Source organism: Scyliorhinus torazame, chromosome 1, assembly GCF_047496885.1.
Source record: "Scyliorhinus torazame isolate Kashiwa2021f chromosome 1, sScyTor2.1, whole genome shotgun sequence".
Taxonomy (NCBI): Eukaryota; Metazoa; Chordata; class Chondrichthyes; order Carcharhiniformes; family Scyliorhinidae; genus Scyliorhinus; species Scyliorhinus torazame.
Genome location: NC_092707.1, coordinates 16,202,703 through 16,223,926, shown reverse-complemented (window position 1 = coordinate 16,223,926; position 21,224 = coordinate 16,202,703). Strand labels below are relative to the sequence as shown.

General features: G+C 45.1%; 1 protein-coding gene across 2 annotated transcripts in view; it reads left to right on the top strand.

The window, feature by feature from the left end:
• Window positions 1–21,224, top strand: part of zdhhc8b (zDHHC palmitoyltransferase 8b) — a 357,552-nt gene that overhangs the window by 80,946 nt on the left and 255,382 nt on the right. The gene's annotated exons all lie outside the window — the stretch shown is intronic.

Genomic DNA, 21,224 nt, shown 5'->3' with positions numbered 1-21,224 from the left:
TAATAATATTATATGGAACTGTGTTATAACAGTTATATGCCCTGATATTATTGCTGATATTCTATATCCTTATGTATTATTTGATGGTATGTGCCTGTGACAACATTTAAGCTCCATGCTAAACATTCTGAAATAGGAATTGCTCAAGAGAGCTATAAATTTCAAAAGCAGAGCACTGTAACCATGAGAAATATTATATTCTAAAATCTGCACTGGAGCATTGTTCAGTTTTTATAGATTTAATGAGTGCTGCAGTCGTATTATTGGACCTGGTAGCCAGAGTAAGAGAGACAGCTGTAAAACCGTTCATCATTGGAATAACAGCTGCATCTGCTGGGATGCGTTGTTGTATCGGGGACCAGATCAGGATAAGCAGATTACATACAGATGCTTGTGCTGGTGTTCTTATTCAGACATGAAGGACTGAATGGCAGATTCCTGAAATATCAAAAGGGACATGGAGCAAATGGATTAGTAAAACTTTCCAAAAGTCTTCTGTTTAAATTTGAGGAATATTCTGCTTGCTTTGGAATGCATGAATTGTGATGCTGAAGTACCAGACTGAAAAGATCCAGTTGTCCCATGATTATTCATTCTGATATTTATGTCTGAGCTTATTTATTGATAAATAAATAAAAAGCCCATTGGTCTACTCGAGCAACTCCAGCTTACCCAACTTAGCCCTCAAAAACTGTATTTTGAAATCCCCCAATGTCTTTAACTTCACTATCAGATCTGGTAAATTATTCCAAATATTTATCAGCAGTTGAATAAAAGCATCTTTCCAAGCGCCGTTCTTTCTGTTTGCATTAACTTGTTGTTGAATTATTTCACTTGCTCTAATTCATTCACTGAGCTCATTTTTATCTTTACTATTTAATTCTGCACTTTTCCCCGCTATTTCAGTGAAGACTTGCCCTCTTCTTGACCACCCCTGGCTCTACCCCCTTGCTTCTAGATTGCAGAACTTTTAAAGATCATTTTGTATGGTTCCTTTTGAAGTATTGTAGGTTAAATTGTAAGTAGAATAGGGCGGCAAGTGGTTAGCAGTGGGACTGCGGCACTCAGGACACGGGTTCGAATCCCGGCCCTGGGTCAATGTCCGTGTGGAGTTTGCACATTCTCCCCGTGTCTGCATGGGTTTCACCCCCACAACCCAAAGATGTGTAGTTTAGGTGGATTGGCCATGCTAAATTGCCCTTCATTGGAAAAAAAATAATTGGGTACTCTAAATTTATTTAAAAAAAAAAAAAAGAAAATTGTAAGTAGAGCTTCAACTAATGGTGGGTGAAATGAATAAATATTTTGCTCCTGACTTCACTATAGAGGATACAAACCGATTCCACCAATAGTTGTAAATGAGGAGGTTGAAGGGAGAGAGGAACCTGGTTAAATTGGAATCACTAGGGAAGCATCACTGAGCAAACTGATAGAGCCGCAGGCTGACAAGTCTGAGTCCTGATGGACTTCATCCCAGGGTCTTTAAAGAGGTGGCTAATGAGGTAGTAAGTCGCTTGGTGTTAATCTTCCAAAATTTGCTCGGTACTGGAAAGGCTCCATAAGACTGAAAAGTAATAAATGTAACTCCTCTATTCAAGTAGGGAGGGAGGTACAAAACAAGAAACTTGACATCTGTCATGAGGAAGGTATTAGAAAAACTCAATTGAAGAGTCAACATGATTTTGTGAAAGGGAAATTGTGTCTAACCAAGTTATTCGTGTTATTTGATGGAGCAACATGTGTTGTGGATAAAAGGGAGCCTGTGGATATATTGTACTTGGATTTCTAGAAGACATCTCATAAGGTGCCACATCAAAGGTTATTGAAAATAAAGGCGCATGGTGTAGGGCGTAACATATTAGCATGAAAAGAAGATCGACTGATGCAAAGATAGGTAGGAAAGTATGTTGTGAAGAGGACATGAGTTTACAGGCATATATAGACAGGTAGAGTGAGTGGGCCAAGATCTGGCAGATGGAGTCTCGTGGGAAAATGTGAAGTTGTTCACTTCAGTAGGAAGAATAAAAAAGCAGAATATTAAACAAAGCGACCGCAGAATTCTGAGGTGCAGAGGGATCTAGGTGTTCCAGTACATGAGTCACAAAACATTAGTATGCAGGTAGACCAAGTAATTAAGAAGGCTAATAAATGCTATCCTTTATTATGAGAGGAATTGATCATAAAAGTATGGATGTTATGCTTCACTTATATAGGGTATTGGTGAGAACACATCTCAAATACATGTGTAATGCGTTGGAGGTGATTTAGAGGAAGTTTACTAGATTGATAACTGGAATGAGTGGGTTGGCTTATGAGGATAGGTTGACAGGCTAGGCTTGTTTCCACTGGAGTTTAGAAGATTGAGGGCTGATTTGATTGAAGTGTATGAGATCCTGAATGGTCTTGACAAGGTGGACATAGAAAGGATGTTTCCTCTTGTGGGTGTGTCTATCACTAGGAGGTACTATTTTAAAATTAGGAGTTGCCCCTTTAGGACAGAAATAAGGAGACATTGTTTTCTCTGAGGGTTGTGTGACTTTGGAACTCTGTCTCAGAAGGAGTTGGAAGCAAGGTCATTGAATATTTTTAATGTGGAGGTGGATAGATTTGGGGCAGATGGGAATGTGGAACTCAACGCAAACAGATAACCATGATCTTATTGAATGGCGGAACAAGCTTGAGGGGCTGAATGGCCTACTTTTTTGTATGTTCACATAGCTACACCGGCTACATTTGATTCTGCTACTGTACTTCACCTTGCTGAAGCTGTCTTATTTAGCGCACAAATGTTTCTCGCCTCAAACCTTCCTTTCTGCATTCATACTTCATCTGTCTCTGCTCTTCCTATAATTCCCTATACTAGCCAACCTATTTACTTATACACTAGGTTAAATACCCATTGCAGGGCAGTGCGGAATACAATAAGTTATGAGTTATGTTGGACTACATGAGGCAGAGACTGTTTAGTAGTAGTCTCTGCTAATGCACAAAGAGACATCCTCTTATGACTTAAATTAACAATTAATAGGACAGGCCCAATGTGTCTTCATGATCTTTCACAAAACTGAAGATATTATGTAGATCAACATACTGGGTAACAAAGTCCCTCAGTTTTCAAATGGAAAAAAATCAAACTCCGAATATCTTGCCTACAGTTTAATGCTACTGATGCTGTCTCTCTCGAGTGAAAACGATGGGTATTTAAATCAACCGTGCACAAGTGAAAGGTTAAACATGACAGCTGTCTTGATCTTTTTCTCACAAAGGATTCTTAATGTAATTCTTTTGCACATGCTATATTGCCTTGGTTACAGGTTTGATAGATAACTTAAATGTGAGTGAGTCAAGCATTTGGTTACAGGTTTGATAGATAACATAAATGTGAGTGAGTCAAGCAATGTAGAAACACATAATTGCTTTTGATTTTTTCAAAGGTGGTTTCATTGATGTAAAAAAAGTACTGCAAAATAATATGGAGTGTACAAAAATTGTAAGTATGCTTATTGAGGGCAGACTTATTATTTAGCAGAACAGGCCATTAATACAACTTAACATGCAATGGGCTGGATTCTCCGCCGCCAGTAGCAGAGTTCCTGATGCAGCAAAGAATCCAGCATTGGCCAAAAAAACTGGGCGCCAATCTTATTCCGATACTCCGATCCCCTCCTGGCGGTGGCATAGAGGTTCTCCTCCCTCCACCCTAGTGAGCTGGGCACTGGATTCTCCAAGCCTACGTGAATCTTGGGTCCTCTGGGCTGGGATTCATGTGGGCGAGAATGGTGCAGATATTTCCCAACATGGCCCAGGTGGGCCAAAGGTGCAGGAGAGCAATAGTTATAGGGGACTCTATAGTAAGGGGCACAGATGGGCGCTTCTGTGGAAGTGAAAGAGACTCCAGTTTGGAGTGTTGCTTCCCTGGTGCCAGGGTCACGGATGTTTCTGAACGAACACAAGATATCCTGAAGGGGGAGGGTGAACAGCCAGAGGTCGTAGTACACATAGGTACTAATGACATAGGCTGGAAGAGTGATGAGGTCCTGCAGAAAGAGTTCAGGGAGTTAGGCAGTAAGCTAAGAAGCAGGACCTCTAGGGTTGTAATCTCAGGATTACTCCCTGTGCCATGTGCCAGTGAGGCTAGAAATAGGATAGTGCAGCTAAACACGTGGCTAAACCAGTGGTGTAGGAGGGAGGGTTTCAGATTTCTGGATCATTGGGATCTCTTCCGGGGCAGGTGTGACCTGTTCAAGAAGGACGGGTTGCATCTAAACTCAAGGGGCACCAATATCCTGGCTGGGAGGTTTGCTAGTGTCACTCGGGAGGATTAAAACTAATATGGCAGGGGGGTGGGAACCAGACGTTGGCTTAGAAGGTGTCATAATTGAAGGGGAAATAGAGAACAAAAATAATAGAACATTACCCTCAGGCAGAGCAAAAAAGGTGACCAGTGTGAGAAGGGAGGTGGTCAATGCAGGACTGAGGGTGTTGTACCTTAATGCGCGCAGTATACAGAACGAGGTAAATGAGCTTTTTGCGCACATTGAAATTGGCCGGTATGATGTTGTGGGCATCACAGAGATGTGGCTGCAAGGAAATTGGGGCTGGGATCTAAATATACAAGGTTTTGTGTCCTATCGAAAGGACAGGCAGATGGGCAAAGGGGGCGGGGCTGCATTGTTAGTAAGGAATGAAGTTAAATCGATATAGGATCAGAAGGCATAGAATCTCTGTGGGTAGAGTTGAGGAATCGCAAAGGTAAAAAGACCCTGATGGGAGTTATGTACAGGTCCCCTAGCAGTAGTCAGGATGTGGGGCAGAAAATAAATCAGGAAATAGAGAAAGCATGTAAAAAAGGCAATATTACAATAATCATGGGCCACTTCAATATGCACGTGGACTGGGAAAATCAGGTTGGTAGTGGATCCCAAGAAAAGGAATTTGTGGAATGTTTGAGAGCTGTTTTTGGAGCAGCTTGTGGTGGAGCCCACGAGGAAACAGGCAATTCTGGATTTGGTGATGTGTAATGAGGCAGACTTGATTAGGGATCTTAAGGTGAAGGAACCCTTGGGGAGCAGTGACCACAATATGATATAATTTATGCTGCAGTTTGAGAGGGAGAAGCTGGAGTCAGATGTTAACGGTATTACAATTAAATAATGGTAACCACAAAGACATGAGGGAGGAGCTTGCCAGAGTTGATTGGAAAAGGAGCCTAGCAGGGAAGAACAGCAATGGCAGGAGTTTTGGGGGGTATTCGGGAGGCACAGCAGAAATTCACCCCAAGAAGGAGGAAACATGTTAAGGGCAGGACAAGGCATCCATGGTTGACGAGGGAAGTCGAGGACAGCATAAAAGCAAAAGAAAAGGCATACAAAGTGGCAAGGATTAGTGGGAAGACAGAGGATTGGGAATCATTTAATAGCGCACAGAGGACAACTAAAAAAGCAATAAGGGGAGAGAAGATGAAATACGAGTGCAAGTTAGCTAGTAATATAAATTGGGTTGGAAGTTTCTTTCCGTATACAAAAGGTATGAGAGAGAAAAATAGACATTGGATAACTGGAAAACGTGGCTGGAGAAGTAATAATAGGAAACAAAGAAATGGCAGACAAGCTGAATAGTTACTTTGCATCAGTCTTCACAGTGGAAGACACCAGTGGGATGCCAGAGCTCCAGGCGGATCCGGGGGCAGAGGTGAGTGCAGTGGCCATCACTAAGGAGAAGGTTCTGGGGAAACTGAAAGGTCTGAAGGTGGATAAGTCACCTGGACTGGATGGACTACAACCCAGGGTCCTAAAAGAGATAGCTGAGGACATTGTGGAGGCATTGGTGGTGATCTTTCAGGAAACACTGGAGGCAGGTAGGGTCCCAGAGAACTGGAAAGTGGCTAACCGCAGTTTAAGAAGGGAGGGAAACAGAAGACTGGAAATTATAGGCCGGTTAGCCTGACTTCGGTCATAGGTAAGATTTTAGAGTCTGTTATTAAAGATGAGATCACGAAGTACTTGGAAGTACATGGTAAAATAGGACTGAGTCAGCACGGCTTTGTCAAAGGGAGATCATGTCTGCCAAATCTGTTAGAGTTCTTTGAGGAAGGGCAGCACGGTGGCATAGTGGTAGCACTGCAGTCTCACGGCGCCGAGGTCCCAGGTTCAATCCCGGCTCTGGGTCACAGCCCGTGTGGAGTTTGCACATTCTCCCAGTGTTTGCGTGGGTTTTGCATCCACAACCCAAAGATGTGCAAGGTAGGTCAATTGAACAAGCTAAATTGCCCCTTAATTGGAAAAAATGAATTGGGTACTCTAAATTTTAAAAAAGAGTTCTTTGAGGAGGTAACAAGGAAGTTAGACAAAGGAGAACCTGTGGACGTGATTTATTTAGATTTCCAGAAGGCCTTTGACAAGGTGCCGCATAGGAGACTGTTAAATAGGTTAAGGGTAAGATCCTTGCATGGATAGAGGATTGGATGACTCGCAGAAAACAATGGGGATAGAGGGGTGTTTTTCTGGATGGCAGAGAGTGACTAGTGGTATGCCTCAGGGGTCTGTGCTGGGCTCACAACTTTTCACAATATACATTAATGATCTGGAAGAAAAAACTGAAGGCACTTCCATTGCTAAGTTTGCAGATGAAACAAAGATCTGTAGAGGGTCAGGTAGTATTGAGGAAGCAAGGGGGCTGCAGAAGAACTTGGACAGGCTAGGAGAGTAGGCAGTGAAGTGGCAAATGAAATACAATTTGGAAACGTGTGAGGTTATGCACTTTGGAAGGAGGAATTTAGGCATAGACTATTTTCTAAATGGGGAAATGCTTAGGAAATCTGAAGCACAAAGGGACTTGGGAGTCCTTGTTCACGATTCTCTTAAGGTTAACGTACAGGTTCAGTCGGCAGTTAAGAAGGCAAATGCAATGTTAGCATTCATGTCAAGAGGGCTAGAAGGAAAGGGCCCAGAGCAAGTTCACCCATATGATTCCTGGAATGAAGAACTTGTCGTATGAGGAATGGTTGAGGGCTCTGGGTCTGTACTCGTTGGAGTTTAGAAGGATCTGAGTGGATTTACCGGCCACATACAGCAAAAATATATCACAGCTCCCGTACCCATTCAGATGGGGAACATTAGCACCAGACCCCGTCGTTTTAGTTGACTTGCCCCAAACAGCAGAGCACATTTTCGGCATTGGTTTTATGAGCTCCCATTACCTTTCGTTTGACCCAGTAAACAAATGTGTATGGTGAATGGCCAAAACAGCTAGGGCTCCTGCTACACTCACAGTAGGGGATTATGAAAACAGGATTTGCTCAGTAGGAGACTATTGGTTTATTCCGCAAACAATTAATGCAGACCAGATGATTAGAGAGGTCCTCAAAAAACACAAAGCTTCGTTCGCACAACACAAACACGATTGTGGGAAGATTTCCGGTCCCGATCCAAAGCCGTAAAAGCAATACGGTTTCCCACAGCAAGCCGAGGGTGAAATTTCGAGGGTTATTAACAGTTTGTTAGACCAAGGAGTTATTTGACCCGTAGCGTCAACAAATAAGGCCCCAATTTGGCCCGTAAAAAAGCCCGATGGTTCATGATGACTACCGATCGACTACCGAGAACTTACTAAGGTAACCCCTTTAGCAGCCCCCACTGTTGCCACGGGTCCCGAGACAATGCTCAAACAGGGAGTACAGGCAAAATATTTCAGTGCTGGACATCAATGGCTTTTGGTCCATCCCGTTAGACAAGGCCTGCCAGTATAAGTTTGCATTTACGTTTCAAGGGCAGCAGTATATGTGGACATGCCTCCCACAAGGATTCCATAACTCCCCCTCCGTTTTCCACCGACAATTGGCCAACGGACTTTCTAAATTATCCCGACCCGAATGCCTAATACAATATGTGGGCGATCTGCTCTTGCAAACTGGCACAAAAGAGGAACACGTAGCGCTCTTATCTGAATTACTAGGCCTACTGCAATCCATCAGATGTAAGGTCAACCCCAAAAAGGCCCAGATTTTAAAGGAAAAGGTTCTTTATTTAGGCACCATCATCATCCACAGGAAGAGAGAAATTAAGCAAAAACGGATCGAGTCCATCGTTAAATTGCCCCTGCCCCAAAATGTCACTACACTCCGGTCATTCCTAGATTTGGTAGGATATTGCAGAAATCATATAGATGGTTTTGCCACTAAAGCAGCCCCACTCTCAGAACTCCTTAAAAAGAATGCCCCATGGGAATGGCTTCCGCAGCACAAATGCCATTGGTGATTTAAAATGCGCCCTAGGCACAGCCCCCGCTTTACAAGTTCCACACCCAGACTTGCCCTATGCCATAGAAGTAGCAACCACTGACTGAACCCTATCAGCAGTACTCCTGCAAGAACGACACGATCACTTAGCGTAGATATGCCTCAAGAGTATTAGACCCCTTAGAACAAGGATTCGCAGCCTGTGAACGACACTTGCTTGCAGTCTTTTGGGCTGTACAGTATTTTGCATGCCTCGCAGGCCTCAACCCAGTAACGATCTTGACCGAGCACACCCCCACTCAACTATTACTAGACGGTAGATTAAAGGACGGTTCAGTCAGCCAAATCAGAGCAGCTCGCTGGACACTACTGTTACAAGGCAGGGACATTATGGTAAAACGCACCAAGACCTACACATTTCTGGCTGATAATCTCCAATATGCAGGGACCCCACATGAGTGCCAGATCATAGCAGTCCAACACCACAGGACCCTTTATCCCAAAGTCAGTTCACCCACGAGCAGGCAGTAAGACACAGAATTCCCAAGACTCCGGGAATGCTTAAAAAATGTATGCAGACGGTTCCTCCACAATTGAAAATGGAGTTAGAATTACTGGTTGTGGAATTTACGTAGAAGATGCGCAGGGACGCCCACTAGAAGTGATCTCTTTAAAATTGTCTGGCCACCTAGGTTCACAAGCAGCAGAACATGCAGCAATAGCCTATGTAATTCATCACCCCGACTCTTTTCCATACCCCGCAGACATACACTCTGACAGCCTGTATGTATGCAGCAGTTTAACAGAATTCCTGCCCCTGTGGGAATCTCGAGGTTTTGTATCAGCCGATGGAAAACTCCTACCCTCTGCCCCGTTGTTAAAGCACATTCTCAGGACAGCCTCAGATCGCACATACGGTATTATTAAAGTAAGAAGCTATCATCGCTCCTCCCCACCCGGTAATGTAAAGGCAGATGCCTTAGTCAAAGCAGGATTACGCCATGGTCACTTCTGGCAGCCACCCGAAAGCGAACTGATACACTCAGTCCAGGTTTCCCAGACCAATATTGAGGATCTATCTCAAGCCCAAAAAGCAGACGACACCCTCAAACAGGTTTTAGACGGCAACTTCCCAGCCCCCTATGATAAATGGAAGGACGCACTGACTGTACAGGACGGCATAGTTTTAAAAAACGGAATTTATGTGGTCCCTACCCAGGACAGAAACCAGCTCATTTACCAATTTCATGACTGACACGGGCATCAGGGGATAGACAATTAAAAAAAAAAAAAAACTATTGCCCGTTTAAGACCTTTGTGTTGGTGGCCCGATTTAAAAAGCGATGTAACCCATTATGTCGAGAATTGTCTTATCTGTGCGCAGAACAATCCCGAACATTACTCAAAGAAAGGACAATTACGTCACACCCGACCTGTTAATGGCCCTTGGACAAATTTGCAACTCGATTACATTGGCCCCCTTCCCCCTTGCAGAAATGGTTTCAAGTACGTGCTGGTTGTAATCGACATTTTTACGAAATGGACAAACCCTCACGGACAAACACAGCAAAGGCCACCGCTAAGGTTTTGACCCAACAGTTATTCACGCTGGAGTCTCCCCCGCAGCATTGAGTCAGACCAAGGTTCCCACTTCACGGGCAGAGTCATGCAAAATGTTTTAACAATTTTTGGCATCAGGCAGAAATTCCATATAGCATATCACCCCCAATCCAGTGGCATTGTCGAGAGAATGAATCGAACTTCAAAAGCGAACATTAGGAAGATGGTGAAACAGAACAATACCACGTGGGACACAGTCCTCCCATTTGCTCTCGTGTTTATTCGGAACACCGTTTCCAGTTCAACAGGTTTCACCCCCCACACTCTCATGACTGGACGGCCCATGAAGGGTATTGAATATTTATTCGGCCTTGATTTGGCAAGACCTACAGTAACCGCCCTCACCACGAAAAAGCAGTCCAACAGGTTACAGATAACATTGAAGCTGCACCACTCGCTGCAGCTGTCCGATTAGGCACTAGAAGGAAGCAGAGTAAAGCCTGCTTTGACAAAACCATCCACCCCGTAGAGTACACAGTTGGTCAGCAAGTAATGGTTTCACTTTACAGCCCCAGTTCTTTCCTCTCCCCCAAATTTGCAGGACCCTACTCCATTTCCGACAATGTGAGCCCCTCCGTGTACAAGATAACGTACCCCAACGGTAAAACTGATTGGTTCCACATCAACCAACTTAAAAGTCTTTTTGATCCCAATGTAGCCACCCCCACGACATCTCTGGTAATAGGAGACGATTCCGCCCTGCCCATCGACAACCTAGTCCGACTCCTATGCCAATCCTCCTCCAGCCATGACGGCATTTATCCCTTGTCCACGCCCACAGACCCGAACTTGTCTCTGCCCACACGTACAGACTTTCACCTTGAACTTGACTCCGACGACAGCGAGAGCCTCCCGGATTTGATTACTATCCCTGAATACTGGCGCGATCTCTGCCACCAGTCACCCCAGCCCCTGGAACCACGACTTAGATATCTTTGACCACCTATTTGCCCTTCCCCAGCCATTGCCACAGCCACCGCCCGACCACAGTAATTTGCCCTCCACTACACCGCCCCTATGCCTCACGACAAACAAGCCACTCTTTGGCACCGCGACAACTCTTGCCGACTAGTACGACACGACGATTCGGACCATCCGACGACCTGCGTGGCCAAGGCACAGAAACGGCAGACACCAGTCTGGCAACCGGGAGATGGTGATGATTCAGATACTGACTCTCATTTCGGTAATGCTTTTAGAGCACTGTTTGGTACAGAACACTGAGGTGTCCAGATGATGAGAACGAGACACCGCCTAAGTATTAAGGTGTCCAAGGTCTGATGGAGCCTGCCCACCTTTTTCCTTCTTCTTTTTTCTACTACATGGTTTTAATTCATGTCGCCCGACACAAAATTACTCTTCTGATTCGAGGGCACAATGCCCAATGACAGTTAAAGGCACAAGTTTGTCAGAAAACAGTTCTCCCAGTCTTTATGACAAGTTTCCACACTACTACAAACTCTTACAGTCCACTCAGGTCACCCAGGTAGGGAGTAACGGCACTGAATCCCCGTCCTACCCAGGGATTCCATCCTTTCTTATCCTGCAGCGGCCCACACGCACCTCATGTTCCCATCACTTCATACGCTCTGGAATGGTTCTCTACACTCTGCACTGTCTTTGGCAGGCCTTAGTTTTACCTTCTCTACTCTCCCTTTGGTTGTGGTTTAAAGAATGCATTTTGCCACGTTCTGTAAGCTCACCCCTTTCCTTTACCTTCCGCGACCCTCTGGTCGCTCCCCACCTGCTATTTACACATATGACACGATGGTTATACACGCTGTGACACGTAAACTACTTCTGAACCCTGGGATGAGCTACCAAGGCACCCGCCCCTTTATTGGCCGAAATCAAAGACCGTGATCAGAGCCATGTCGAATTATTGGGTCCAAGGTTAAGGACTGCCCCAAAGAGCGCAAAATCCCTGAGGGATAAAAGAGAGCACAGCCATGTGTTCTGTCTCTTTTGGATCCGGCCTGTTCCAAACCAATTGCAGCAGGAACAGCCAGCCAAGTTCAAGACCAACGATTGCTACCTGACGGATGAGCCCAGCAGAGACAGAGCCACTTTCTTCGAACCAGCCAAGTGAAATCCAGCTAAAGGCCTTATCCATTTGCACAGTGCTGGTCGCCCTGAAGTTAAGTATAGGTTATTGTAGCTGATAGGTGTAGTTTAACTCATAGTTGATATTGTGTTTGCATGTCGAGGTAACTCTTGTGTATGTAAATAAACCATCCTTTGAACTAACTAACTGGTTGTGTGGTCATTTGATTGATATAAAGGAAGGTTTGTGGTTCACCAACATTATCATTAATATTAGTAACAGTATTGGCGACGCGGTTGAGATCAAAACGGGCAACAACTGTTAGTAAATCTATTTCACGATCTCGTACTGTGTTATATGCTGATTTCGGCTATTGTCTGAACTTGGAAGGACATGGCATTGGAATTGACATCTATGGTTTCACTTTCTGGGTGTAGCAATTTTACTTTCTAATTATGCTGTTTGTTAATCTAGCGCCTCCAATTGGGATTTACACTCCGTATTTAATGTGCTGACTTCACTGTATTCTGGTTTCTTTTAGCGCTTGGTTTAATCTGGTATTTGTTGCATTTTTCATGCAAACTCTGCTTATTTTGTGCATCTCATATAATTTGTACTATTTCTATTGGGAATTTAAATAATGGTAAAATACAAGGACATTTCTGCCTTATTGAATACTGCAAGCTATAAATGTGTTGACAAGCTGGAATGCTGACTGTTCAGGGATTGTAAGGTACAAGCCAGAAATAAACGCTTCAAATGAACCAGACGATTTATTACATTATCAAAAAAGTACTTGCGGAATTACTTATCTGGCTGCAGCTATCGATCCTCAGATGGGCAAACGTTCCTGCTGCAGCTGCTGTTTGAATCATGGAATTTGGTGCAGTTGGCTAGCACACATTCCTTTAAAACCTTGGGCCTGAATTTGAATCCGTCACTGTCTTCTGAATGCAAGTCTCTTCTGCTGGCTGCAGGAGGCCCAAATAAAACACATTTAGGCAATCTCAATCCAATTCTTGCTCATGCACGACTGCCCCCGTATACACAATTTGACTTTGGGGGTTTGGGTTGCGGGGGGGGGGGGGGGGGGGGGGGAGGGGGGAAGAGGACAGAAAGAGAGAATAGGAGTCATAGATATGGTATGAAAGGAATTTAAATGCTAGACTGAACTCTTCAGATGGACTATTAGAATGAATTGACTGGTGGGGCACTCCACCACCCAAACCAAGATGTCTTGATTTCTCGAGGAATTAAGGGCTATGGAGAGAGCGGGTAAATGGAGTTGAAATCAGCCATGATTGAATGGTGGAGTGGACTCGATGTGCCGAATGGCCTTACTTCCGCTCCTATGTCTTATGGTCTTATGTCTTATGGTCTTATGTCCAATCAATCACTGACTTGGGTTGACTTAACTCCTGGTTGGGGTACAGTTTCCAGTTGGAGAAATACTCTGAACGGAAACTTATGGGACTATGGTGCTGGATAGTGGGAGTGAGGTTTTCAGAGAGCTGGCAGAGGCACAATGAGCCAAATGGCTGCCTCCATTGGAGAAAGAAACAACGTTTATGATTTGAGTCCAATATGACTCCTGTTTTGAACAGTCATTCACTTTTGAATAAGAGTCATATTGGAGTCAAAATATCAACTCTCCACAGATACTGCCAGACTTGCACCGAAAGATGTGCTGAGTAGGTGGAATTGCCACATTAAATTGGCCCTTAATTGGGAAGAGAAAAATGTGGTTTAAAAAAAATTATGATTCTAACTAGTCTTGGTAGTGGTAACTGTTGGAGGTGTTGTAGGTTCCTTCACCTGTAAGGTAAGAAAGAGAAAATTAGCCAATGGTGGTTAATGGTCTAATGATCAGTATTGGAAAGTGGCCATGTTTGTATATAAGATTGGAAGCTTATGATAGTCAAACAACCCACCAGTGCTTATTGCAGAAAACAATTACTTGGGCTAGGTACTGGTGCACTTGGCGCCTAAAGGGTTACATCTCTTTTATAAGGCCACATAGGAGTCCACACCGAGTAATTCAAAGAAACTTAGTTTATTTACAATCACTATTATAGACATCACACGGTAGATCCCAATTGGGTCTGCCATGCCGGTGCCTAATTGCTTGGCTTTATATTCACTACAACTATACATTGTTTCGAAGTCCGCTGCCCCCTTGATGGGGGAGCTCATATTCTACAAGGACCATGTGGAATTTAATTGCTCCCACCCCCTGTCTGAAGAATCCTCCAACGCCTGTGGGGAAGGAGGGTGCTGGACTATATTTGTGCCTGGTTGTACGGCAAGCACTCGGAGCACCAGATTGGGTGGCATGAATCTGGAAGTCAAACGGCGCTTCCATTTTGAACACTGGTGGCTGCTGAACTATTGACTCCCCATCAGAGATTTCCGATGTTTGCGTTTCCATCTCTGACTCAGTGTCCACAACCTCCGCCATCTCGGCGTCTTGATAGGCCTTCATAGCGAGAGGATTTGAGTATAGGAATAGAAATGTTTTACTGCAGTTGTGTAGGGCATTGGTGAGGCCACACCAGGACTATTGTGTGCAGCTTTGGTGTCTTTATCTGAGGAAGGATGTTGTTGCTATGGAGGGAGTGTAGTGAAGGTTTACCAGGCTGTTTCCTGGGATGGCGGGATTGTCATATGAGGAGAGACTAAATCATGGAAGCATAGAATTTACAGTGCAGAAGGAGGCCATTTGGCCCATCGAGTCTGCACCCGCCTTTGGAAAGGGCACACTGATTAAGTCCACACCGCCACACCATCCCCATAACCCAACAACCCCAACAGACCTTTTTTGGACACGAAGGGCAATTTAGCATGGCCAATCCACCTAACCTGCACATCTTTGAACAATGAGAGGAAACCCATGCAACACTGGGAGAATATGCAGACTCAGCACAGACAGTGACTCAAGTCGGGAATTGAACCTGCGACCCTGGAACTGTGAAGCTACTGTGCTGCCCATCGGTTCAGATTATTTTTATTGGAAATTAGAAGAGTGTGAGGGGTTAGAAATATACAAAGTTCTAACAGGATTAGACCGGATTCAGAAAGAATGTTCCCGATGGGCATAGACCGAGTGGATAGTCAGAGGCTTTTTCCCAGGGTAGACGGGTCAATTACTAGGGGGCATTGGTTTAAGGTGCGAGGGGCAAGGTTTAGAGGAGATGTACGAGGCAAGTATTTTTGCACAGAGGGTAGTGGGTGCCTGGAACTCGCTGCCGAAGGAGGTGGTGGAAGCAGGGACAATAGTGACGTTTAAGGGGCGTCTTGAAAATACATGAATAGGATGGGAATAGAGGGATATGGACCCCGGAAGTGTAGAAGATTTTAGTTTGGATGGGCAGCATGGTCGACACAGGCTTGGAGGGCCGAAGGGCCTGTTCTTGTGCTGTACTTTTCTTTGTTCTTTGATGGTAGGGGGAGTCCAGAACTAATAATAAGAACAAAAGAACATAAGGACTAGGAACAGGAGTAGGCCATCTGGCCCCTCGAGCCTGCTCCGCCATTCAATGAGATCATGGCTGATCTTTTGTGGACTCAGCTCCACTTTCTGGCCCAAACACCATAACCCTTAATCCCTTTATTCTTCAAAACACTATCTATCTTTATCTTAAAAACATTTAATGAAGGAGCCGCAACTGCTTAACTGGGCAAGGAATTCCAAAGATTCACAATCCTTTGGGTGAAGAAGTTCCTCCTAAACTCAGTCCTAATTCTACTTCCCCTTACTTTGATGCTATGCCCCCGAGTTCTGCTTTCACCCGCCAGTGGAAACATCCTGCCTGCATCTATCCTATCTATTCCCTTCATAATTTTATATGTTTCTATAAGATGCCCCTGCATCCTTCTAAATTCCAACGAGTACAGTCCCAGTCTACTTCTCCTCGTAATCCAACCCCCTCAACTCTGGGATTAACCTAGTGAATCTCCTCTGCACACCCTCCAGTGCCAGTACGTCCTTTCTCCGGTAAGGAGACCAAAACTGAACACACTACTCCAGGTGTGGCCTCACTAACACCTTGTACAATTGCAGCATAACCTCCCTAGTCTTAAACTCCATCACTCTAGCAATGAAGTACAAAACTCCATTTGCCTTCTTAATCACCCGTTGCACCCGTAAACCAACTTTTTGCGATAGATGTACTAGCACACCCAGGTCTCTCTGCACAGCAGCATGTTTTAATATTTTATAATTTAAATAATAATCCCTTTTGCTGTTATTCCTACCAAAATGGATAACCTCACATTTGTCAACATTGTATTCCATCTGCCAGACCCTAGCCCATGCACTTAACCTATCCAAAGCAGACTTCCGTTATTCTCTGCACTTTTTGCTTTACCACTCGTCTTCGTGTCGTCTGCAAACCTGGACACATATCACTTGGTCCCCAACTCCAAATCATCTATGTAAATTGTGAACAATTGTGGGCCCAACGCTGATCCCTGAGGAACACCACTGGCTACAGATTGCCAACCAGAGAAACACCCATTAATTCCCACTCTTTGCTTTCCATTAATTAACCAATCCTCTATCCATGCCACTACTTTACCCTTAATGCCATGCATATTTATCTTATGCAGCAACCTTTTGTGTGGCACCTTGTCAAAAGCTTTCTGGAAATCCAGATATACCACATCCATTGGCTCCCTGTTATCTACCACATTGGTAATGTCCTCAAAAAATTCCACTAAATTAGTTAGCCACGACCTGCCCTTTATGAACCCATGCTGCGTCTGCCCAATGGGATAATTTCCATCCAGATGCCTCGCTATTTCTTCCTTGATGATAGATTCCAGCATCTTCCCTACTACCGAAGTTCACCTAACTGGCCTATAATTACCCGCTTTCTGCCTACCTCCTTTTTAAAAAAAAAAAAAAAAAAAAAAAATATTTTATTGAAAATTTTTGGCCAATCATCACAGTACATTGTGTATCCTTTACACAGTAATATAACAATATAAATAACAATGGCCAGTTTTATAAACCAGAAATAAATAATATATAAACAAAAACAAAACTAAATGGCAACTGCCTTGTCCCAGATAAATATTCTCCAAAAATATGTTTTAACAGTCCAATATACAATTATCTATAACAACAACCTGCATATTATACTTATATATTAACATCCCTGAGAATCCCTCTGGTTCTCTTCCCCCCGTTCCAGCTTTATAAACCCTGCCATGTCATTTATCCAGGTCTCCACACCCGGGGGCTTGGCTTCCTTCCACATCAACAGTATCCTGCGCCGGGCTACTAGGGACGCAAAAGCCAAAACATCAGCCTCTCTCACCTCCTGCACTCCCGGCTCTTTTGCAACCCCAAATATAGCCAACCCCCAGCTTGGTTCGACCTGGACCCCCACTACCTTCGAAAGCACCTTTGTCACCCCCACCCAGAACCCCTGTAGTGCCGGACATGACCAGAACATGTGGGTGTGATTCGCTGGGCTTTTCGAGCATCTCGCACACCTATCCTCTACTCCAAAAAAATTTGCTAAGCCGTGTTCCAGTCATATGCGCCCTGTGTAACACCTTAAAATGTATCAGGCTTAGCCTGGCACATGAGGACGATGAGTTTACCCTACTTAGGGCATCAGCCCACAGCCCCTCCTCAATCTCCTCCCCCAGCTCTTCTTCCCATTTCCCTTTCAGCTCATCTACCATAATCTCCCCCTCGTCTCTCATCTCCCTATATATGTCTGACACCTTACCGTCCCCCACCCATGTCTTTGAGATCACTCTGTCCTGCACCTCCTGCGTCGGGAGCTGCGGGAATTCCCTCACCTGTTGCCTCGTAAAAGCCCTCCGTTGCATATACCGGAATGCATTCCCTTGGGACAACCCATATTTTTTGGTCAGCGCTCCCAGACTTGCAAACGTCCCATCTACAAACAGATCTCTCAATTGTGTTACTCCTGCTCTTTGCCATGTTCCAAATCCCCCATCCATTCTCCCCGGAGCAAACCTATGATTATTTCTTATCGGGGACCACACAGAGGCTCCCGTCTTTCCCCTATGCCGTCTCCATTGCCCCCAAATTTTCAGAGTAGCCACCACCACCAGGCTTGTGGTGTATTTCTTCGGTGAGAACGGCAACGGCGCCGTCACCATGGCTTGTAGGCAAGTCCCCCTACAGGATGCCTTCTCCAATCTCTTCCACGCCGCTCCCTCCTCTTCTCCCACCCACTTACATACCATTGAGATGTTGGCGGCCCAGTAGTACTCACTCAGGCTCGGTAGTGCCAGCCCCCCCCATCTCGACTACGCTGCAAAAATCCCTTCCTCACTCTCGGGGTCTTCCCGGCCCATACAAAACTCATGATACTCTTCTCAATCCTTTTGAAAAAAGCCTTCGTGATCACCACCGGGAGGCACTGAAACACAAAGAGGAATCTCGGGAGGACCACCATTTTAACCACTTGTACCCTCCCTGCCAGTGACAGGGATACCATGTCCCATCTCTTGAAGTCCTCCTCCATCTGTTCCACCAACCGCGTTAAGGTTAACCTATGCAATGTACCCCAATTCTTGGCTATCTGGATCCCCAAGTAGCGAAAGTCCCTTGTTACCTTCCTCAGCGGTAAGTCCTCTATTTCTCTGCTCTGCTCCCCTGGATGCACCACAAACAGCTCACTTTTCCCCATGTTCAGCTTATATCCTGAAAATTCTCCAAACTCCCCAAGCATCCGCATTATCTCTGGCATCCCCTCCGCCGGGTCCTCCACATACACCAATAAATCGTCCGCGTAAAGAGATACCCGGTGTTCCTCTCCTCCCCTGAGTACTCCCCTCCACTTCCTGGAACCCCTCAATGCTATTGCCAGGGGCTGAATCGCCAGTGCAAACAATAATGGGGACAGAGGACATCCCTGCCTCGTCCCTCTATGGAGCCGAAAATACGCAGACCCCCATCCATTCGTGACCACGCTCGCCATCGGGGCCCTATACAGCAGCTGTACCCATCTAATATACTCATCTCCAAAGTCAAATCTCCTCAACACCTCCCACAAATAATCCCACTCCACTCTATCAAATGCTTTCTCGGCATCCATCGCCACCACTATCTCCGCTTCCCCCTGTGGTGGGGGCATCATCATTACCCCTAGCAGCCTCCGTATATTCGTATTCAGCTGTCTCCCCTTCACAAACCCAGTTTGGTCCTCATGGACTACCCCCGGGACACAACCCTCTATCCTCATTGCCATTACCTTGGCCAGAATCTTAGCGTCTACATTTAGGAGGGAAATAGGTCTATAGGACCCACATTGCAGCGGGTCTTTTTCCTTCTTTAGGAGCAGCGATATCGTTGCCTCAGACATAGTCGGGGGCAGCTGTCCCCTTTCCTTCGCCTCATTAAAGGTTCTCATCAGTAGCGGGGCAAGCAAGTCCACATATTTCCTATAAAATTCGACTGGAAATCCATCTGGTCCCGGAGCCTTCCCCGCCTGCATACTCCTAATTCCTTTCACTACTTCCTCTATCTCGATCTGTGCTCCCAGTCCCACCCTCTCCTGCTCCTCCACCCTAGGAAATTCCAGCCGGTCCAGGAAGCACATCATTCTCTCCTTCCCATCCGGGGGCTGAGCTTCGTATAATCTTTTATAGAATGCCTTGAACACTCCATTCACTCTCTCCGCTCCCCGCTCTATGCCTACCTCCTTTTTTAAACAGTGGTGTCGCGTTTGCTAATTTCCAATCCGCCGGGACCACCCCAGAGTCTAGTGAATTTTGGTAAATTATCACGAGTGCATTTGCAATTTCCCATCTCTTTTAGCACTCTGGGATGCATTCCATCAGGGCCAGGAGACTTGTCTACCTTTAGCCCCATTAGCTTGCCCATCACTACCTCCTTAGTGATAACAATCCTCTCAAGGTCCTCACTTGTCATAGCCTCATTTCCATCAGTCAGTGGCATGTTATTTGTGTCTTTCACTGTGAAGAACGACCCAAAAAACCTGTTCCTCAGCCATTTCCTCATCTCCCATTATTAAATCTCCCTTCTCATCCTCTAAAGGACCAACATTTACCTTAGCCTCTCTTTTTTGTTTTATATATTTGTAGAAACTTTTACTATCTGTTTTTAAATTTTGAGCAAGTTTACTCTCATAATCTATCTTACTCTTCTTTATAGCTTTTGTAGCAGCTTTCTGTTTGTCCCTAAAGATTTCCCAGTCCTCTAGTGTCCCACTAATCTTTGCTACTTTGTATGCTTTTTCCTTCAATTTGATACTCTCCCTTATTTCCTTAGATATCCACGGTCGATTTTCCCTCTTTCTACTGTCCTTCCTTTTTGTTGGTATCAACCTTTGCTGAGCACTGTGAAAAATCGCTTGGAAGGTTCTCCACTGTTCCTCAACTGTTTCACCATAAAGTCTTTGCTCCCGGTCTACCTTCGCTAGCTCTTCTCTCATCCCATTGTAATCGCCTTTGTTTAACACAAAACACTAGTGTTTGATTTTACTGTACCAGCCTCCCCGAGCAGGCGCCGGAATGTGGCGACTAGGGGCTTTTCACAGTAACTTCATTTGAAGCCTTATTGTGACAAGCGATTTTCATTCATTTAATTTACCTTCTCACCCTCCATCTTTATTTTAAATTCCTCCATATTGTGATCGCTCCTTCCGAGAGGATCCCTAACTATGAGATCATTCATCAATCCTGTCTCATTACACAGGACCAGATCTAGGACCGCTTGTTCCCTCGTAGGTTCCATTCCATACTGTTCTAGGAAACTATCGCGGATACATTATATAAACTCCTCCTCAAGGCTGCCTTGACCGAACTGGTGAAACCAATCGACATGTAGATTTAAATCCCCCATGATAACTGCTGTACCATTTCTACATGATCCGCTATTTCTTTGTTTATTGCCTGCCCCACCATAATGTTACTATTTGGTGGCCTATAAGACTACTATCAGTGACATTTTTGCCTTATGTTGCTAACTTTTGGCTGGTTCAATTTTTGAAACAACCCCCCCCCCCCGCCGCGGATTGCTGGTGCTGCTGTCTGACCTTCATCTAACGCTCCGCGAGATGATCTAGGAACGGTTGCCACCGCCTGTAGAACCCCTGCGCAGACCCTCTCAAGGCAAACTTTATCCTCTCTAACTTGATAAACACTGCCATATCATTTATCCAGGCCTCCACACTGGGGGGGGCTTCGCCTCCTTCCACATTAGCAAGATCCTTTGTCGGGCTACTAGGGACGCAAAGGCCAGAATACCGGCCTCCTTCGCCTCCTGCACTCCCGGCTCGTCCACTACTCCAAATAGTGCTAGCCCCCAGCTTGGCT